Source organism: Rhineura floridana, chromosome 11, assembly GCF_030035675.1.
Source record: "Rhineura floridana isolate rRhiFlo1 chromosome 11, rRhiFlo1.hap2, whole genome shotgun sequence".
Classification (NCBI taxonomy): Eukaryota; Metazoa; Chordata; class Lepidosauria; order Squamata; family Rhineuridae; genus Rhineura; species Rhineura floridana.
This window is the reverse complement of record NC_084490.1, coordinates 71700645-71706591: the sequence shown is the minus strand read 5'-3', so window position 1 is coordinate 71706591 and position 5947 is coordinate 71700645. Positions and strand designations below refer to the sequence as shown.

Genomic DNA, 5947 nt, shown 5'->3' with positions numbered 1-5947 from the left:
AATGCTGTAACAGGAAAAACCACAAGGTGGAATTCTCCCTTCCCCCTGCACAACTTTTAAAGATACAGAAGACCTCTTGGTTGCCAGGCCCGGCCTCCAAGAGGTCTTCTGTATCTTTAAAAGTTGTGCAGGGGGAAGGGAGAATTTTACTTTGTGGTTTTTCCCATTACAATGTTGCAAGATCACCTGCACTTAGCTGAATTTTCTCTTCCCTTAAAGATACAGAATCATTCTCTGGCCTGAGCCTAGCAACCCTATGTCAAGCATAGGTAAGGTTGGGCTAAGGGCAAGCAAAGTAACATGGCTCAGCCAGAGAGAATTATGGGTGGGTTTTTTTGCAAAGATCCTTGAGATCCTCAGTGCTGGGAAAATTAAGGCATTTTGAACCAGCTAGCTGCAGATTGTGATTCTTAGGGGAAGGCAGCTGAGCCTTATCTGCTTCCTGAGATCAAAGTCAGGAGGTTTGAGTGCTGTAAATCAGTGTGGCTGGTGTGAACCTTCTAGGCTATTCCATCACCATAAAGGAGGTGCCTGGATTGGCTAATTGGCCCTCTTGCTGTTGCCAGCAAAACCCCATAAAAAGAAGGGTGATTGTTCAGTTAGTGGTTCTTGTCCCTTTCTCTCTTTATCTTTCTCGACTCACCTATGGATGGTTTGTGGTATATGGAGCCTTAGGGAACCAGGCTGTTATATTTGTTGGAGTGAGTATGAGCTAGGCTGGTAACCTTTGTTGTTTTTTGTTCGTTGAACCTCTGACTGCGTTTATATAAGTGTTGACTATGCCTAATCCTGTTGGGGGTGACTGGGATTAGAGGAATTTGTATGCTGCTCTTTTTATACATCTCCTCATATTCTTTAATAAACTCTCTCTCTTATTACTTGCTGTGTGTTACTTTGGGGTTTTGGCTCTAAATCCAGCCCTTGACCATGATGCTACTGACTACTGATTATTATTCCAGGATTATTGCTCCAGGGCAAGGAGTGTAATCTTATCTCTTGCTCTTGGGGGAATTTTGTTATCTTTGTGGGTGCTTTGATTTCCCCATAGAGTGGGAAGCCAGGTAAAGGGGTGGTGGCAGTCTACCTACATTACAGGATTGGTGTTGGTTGCAACTCAGCCCTGGTAAGGAGAGGCATGGGGAGTGTCTGCCTGGGAACAGTTGCCCACGGGTTGGGGACTGCTCTCATAAGCAAGGATCCTGGGGTCTTGAGGTCAAAGTCTCTAAGGGGCTTTGTCAGGGCCCACTCACAATGTCAGCTGTTAGTAGGAGTTATTTCTGGTTCTGTGTGCATGTAAAATTAAAACTGGTTTTACTGCAGGAATGTTTTTTATGGATTCTTTAGAGGAAAATTGAGGGGTTTGGGCATTTTTGTAGGTTTAGCCACATGTAACCAGTTTAAATAAGAGATGTTCAACTTCCTCAAAGTGCCCTGCTTTGAGCCCACAGTGTTCACCCCTACAACTCCTCTATGAGGCAACATACAATTACATCCAGTACTTCATTTGAGTGAAAGACACTTAAGCGTGGCACCTCCATGCCAATAAAGTGTATGTATGCACCCTGCAATAAGCTTTGGGCACTTCAAATCATCTACAGAGGCATTACTCCGTAGAAGCTCAATATAGACTACCACTATATCTGCAAGCCTGAGCCCCAAAGTGTTGAGCCTAACAAAGTCATCCTCCTTTCAGCCCTACTTTGGCACATGACCCATAACAAGGACAGCAATTATGCAACAGCATGGTATCTTTTGCCCCCAGCAGAACTCATCCAATTCAAGGCCCCACTCCTTATAAACAAAGGTATGTATGTCTAGCATTATGTAGTAATCCTGTATAAAATTCTTTATTATTCTCATTATGCAGTGTTTGGAATACAGGCTTTTAGTCCAGTAGGACATTTCCAGTGATATTTGCACCAGTGTTTGAGGATCTAAGAAATATGTTCTTCATGAAACTTCTTGTCAATCATATTAGTTGCCGAGACTGTGACCAAAATAACCCAATTTCTTCCCACTTTCCAATTGTCTTTTCAGCCAAAACCTAAACAGTTCTCCCTTGTGCTACTAAATCAATTAACCCATCTTTGAGTCACTACACAGAGCAGTATCTCTTTAAAAAAAATCCTATAAAAATGCCAAACCCATATATTCAGAATAACCTACCATTCAACAAGACGCTAACACTTCACTTTTAACATTTCATGTGCATGGAATACAATAGCCTCCACTATAATGCTCACAAGTATTTGAACAGGGGTGTTCACCTAGTTGAGCACCCGTCCCAAATGTGAACTCCTTCCTTAGGATATGCTACTACAGCTTTGAATGCTCAACCCCATTAAGTTCCTGCTCAACACGGTTGTATCTGACCTAGGACTGCACTCCCCATTAAGCAGCAGGTTCATAGTTTGAGGGTACTCTTTAAACCATTTATGTCAATGGAGGCCCAAGTGGCAGCTATGGCTATGCATGCCAACATCTTTGGCTGGGTCACCAACTATGACATTTCCTGGACAGAGATAGCCTGCCTACCATAGTCATGCATTGGAAATTTCATGGCTGGGTTATTGCAATTTATTCTATATGGGGTTGCTTGAGTCTGGTTCAGGAGCTGCAAGTAGTGCAAAACACTACAGTGAGACTGCTTGTGGAGACAACTTGCAATCAACATATCGCACAATGTTGAAAGCTCTGCACTAGCTGCCAATATGTAGCCAAGCAGGACTTAAAGTGCTTGTTTTGACATATAAAGTCCTAGATGGCTTAGGACTCAGATACCTGAAGACTGCCTGCTCCCTTATGGACATGCCTGGGCTTTAAGGTCATCAGGGGATGCCCTTCTCACATCAGTTCTCTGAGATACAGTATGTGATGACTTATGAGAGGATGTTCTCAGTAGTGGCACCCCAACTCTGGCAATACTCTCCCCTCTCAGGTGCAAGCAGCACCAACACTGATGGTGCTTCAGCCCCAGGTAAAAATGCAGCTATTTATCCAAGCATTTGGCTAAAGTTGTGTTCCTGATGTTAGTATATTGTCTGCTTTTTACATTAAGCTGTATTTAAATGAAATTTTGTTTTATTGTATCTCAATGTTACTTCCCACTCTGGAATTGTGTGAACAATGAAAAGTGTGTTATAAATAATTTAAATAAACAAATAAATGTACAACCCATATAAGTTTATTTGTACTGTTACTGCTTACACTCTTCACAACTCCAGTACTGGCATTAATGCTTCACATGGATCACAACCAAATTGTGGTAAACCAGATTCCTTCACAGTACTTCAAAAGCAGGAACGCTATAATGTTTTTCAGAGGACTTTTATGGCTTTTCCAGATTGATCTTTTTTTTTAACATGACATTTAAAGTAAACATACATTTTGGAAAACCTCTTAAGATAATTTTGCATGATAGTTCTTGATAGATCAAGGAGCAGGTTTTCATCTATGGACAGCATTTTGAGTCAAGACAGCACACAGAACCTTTAAAAATGGCACTGGTTTTAAAAAGTGCTGTGATTTTTTTGGTTTCTTTGAATTCCTCAGCAATGCCAGGTATGAGGCTGCTAGTCCATTATAAAGTGCTTGTGAAAATTTTAGATGAACCCTGCAGACATTTTAAACTGTTATATTAGTGAGTTTGTAAGAAATTGCCAGCGCATTGTTATGCAACCTAAATAATCAATCTCCTTATGTGTAATATTTTTACATTTCATTATAGTGCTTGTGGGACTCACTTAGATGTAATCTTTCTTACAAACTTGCAATTTTGACCAAGATAACTGAGGCATGTTACTATTGGTATGTTTATGTTAGACTATTAAAATAAGTCATTTATTTTACATAAAGCATGTAAAGAATGTTATGTACTTTACATGTATCATTTTAATTAATTATGTTCCAAATACATTTGTAAATTTTTTTTATCACTCTGGTTTCCCCACTATGTGCATCAGGTTATCAGATGCACTCCTACCTGTGGCGTTCTCTTTCTCCTGCCCTCCCCTCCCCTCCGGCGTGTATATAACTTACTCATTTGTAAGGCTTATGAAGGCACCAATTATCAGAGGGATATTGTCAGACCCAATGAAAGAGGGGAAAGGCACATCACTACAGGGGCCTGCTTTTAAAAGGATTTTATTTTCTCCTCTTACAGACAGCAAAATACAAGCTGGCAGATGCACTTATTGGAGTGGGCTCCTTGCAGGTTTCAAAGTGGCAGGAACTGCAGCCACACTTCATGGCAAAGCATTGGGCTTACAGGTGTAAGAGAATGATCAAAGAACTCTTCTCCAGCTGCCCAAAATGACAAATACAACTGAAGCAGCCACAGCTTTTAACCAATTACAGTGCCAGACTTGCTAGCCCCACTTGGGCATGCACAGATATGTGCCTTGAGGTTTTTCCAAGTTGAGGAACAGGTTGGGTAGCCTTGAAAGGCCCTCTGAATCGGAGACAAATTATGGCAGTCTGAATTATGCCAATTCTGAAAACAAAGAACCACACTTTTCAGCATATAGTAATGGAGAAGCATAAGAGGTAGTACTCCTGAACATTCCATTTTAATGCAAGAATACGTGTAGTTATAATCACAAAATATTTCCCTGGAGAAATGAAGGAATAGTAAGATATTTTAATATTACCAATATTTTAGAAATGCAATGCATTCAGTGCCTAGGCAGCTACTCCATCCTGGAGTGCCCAAATATCACCTTGTGTTACTTGTCTTTTGATATATATCAAAACGTTCATGACTGATTTTAACCGTGGTCTCCCAGGTCCTAATCCACTCAATATCCACCTTATTCCACACTCTGGGAAAAGAGAGAGAAATCTTTTTATATAAATCTTTTATATATAAATAGGGGAGAGAAGCAACTGTGACAGCAAAGACACTTTTCAGCTTTGTTAGGTGCTGACCATTAGTGCAACTGTAGTGCTTAAAAATATTTGCAAGGAGGAGAAGATGGGGAAGAAAACAGAACTTGGACATGCTTCCATTTCTACTTATTGGCCATGCCCCCATGACCACTTAGCAGCTCCATCAGCTCCAGTGGGACCAACCGCCACTACCCTCTACTATTGGAATTATAACTATCAATTAAATGTTCTGTTAGTGGTCTTACAGCATGATTTTAACAGTTAAATTGGAACAGAATCTGATGTAATACTGATTGTGCATACATTCCTGAAGTTGTTCCGATTTCTTCTTCCAATCTTTGCTGTGCCCTTTCATACAAATCAAAGTATATCCCCTCAGTTTGTAAACTCTTTATGTTTGTCAGAGTGATAGAATAAGGGATTAAATGATATAGGCAGTAATGATGAGACTGCAGACATGCATTGGTGTGCCCTTTTGTGCCAAATTTGTCTAATAGTGTAACAAAAGGGATTGTTGAGCCCAGCCGAGTTTCCATTTTTTTAAAAAAAGGAGCACCCAAATCCCACCAATGTCAGCTTCATCATCCATTTCTATTTTAATCCATTATTTCAACTTATCATTTTTAATTATAGTAATCAACTGTTTAACCTAAAATGCCTCATGATTCAACAAACTGGGGTTACCCTCCATGTTTACCTCGCATAACATTTTATTAATCCTTGATGTCTTTCCATTATGAATAAACAAATGTTTGCCACATGTCTAATTTAGCATTAGGGACACAATTCAGAAGAACCAGCTTGTATTACCCACCCATTGCAGTGACATCAGCTGTTTGACAGATGGGTATGGTGGCCAAATTGGATCCCCTGGCAGGCTAAGATTGGCTCAGAGGTCAGATGTTCCCCACCCTTGCCTTACACTGAGGATTCATTAACAAAATCAGTATTGCAGCAGTTGCATTGATTACTTCAGTGTGCACTAAGATCATTTTACTACATTTTCACAAGGCTTTCAAAAACTACATTTGAAGTGCAATAGCAAATATGGGCTGTTTGA

At 40.3% G+C, this 5947-nt stretch overlaps 1 long non-coding RNA gene across 1 annotated transcript; it reads left to right on the top strand.

Annotated features, from left to right (window-relative positions):
- Positions 1 to 595: 595 nt before the first annotated feature.
- Positions 596 to 5947, top strand: LOC133366407 (uncharacterized). The gene is made up of 3 exons (XR_009758398.1): positions 596 to 701; positions 1694 to 1804; positions 4163 to 5947. It is a non-coding gene; the product is annotated as an uncharacterized LOC133366407 (long non-coding RNA).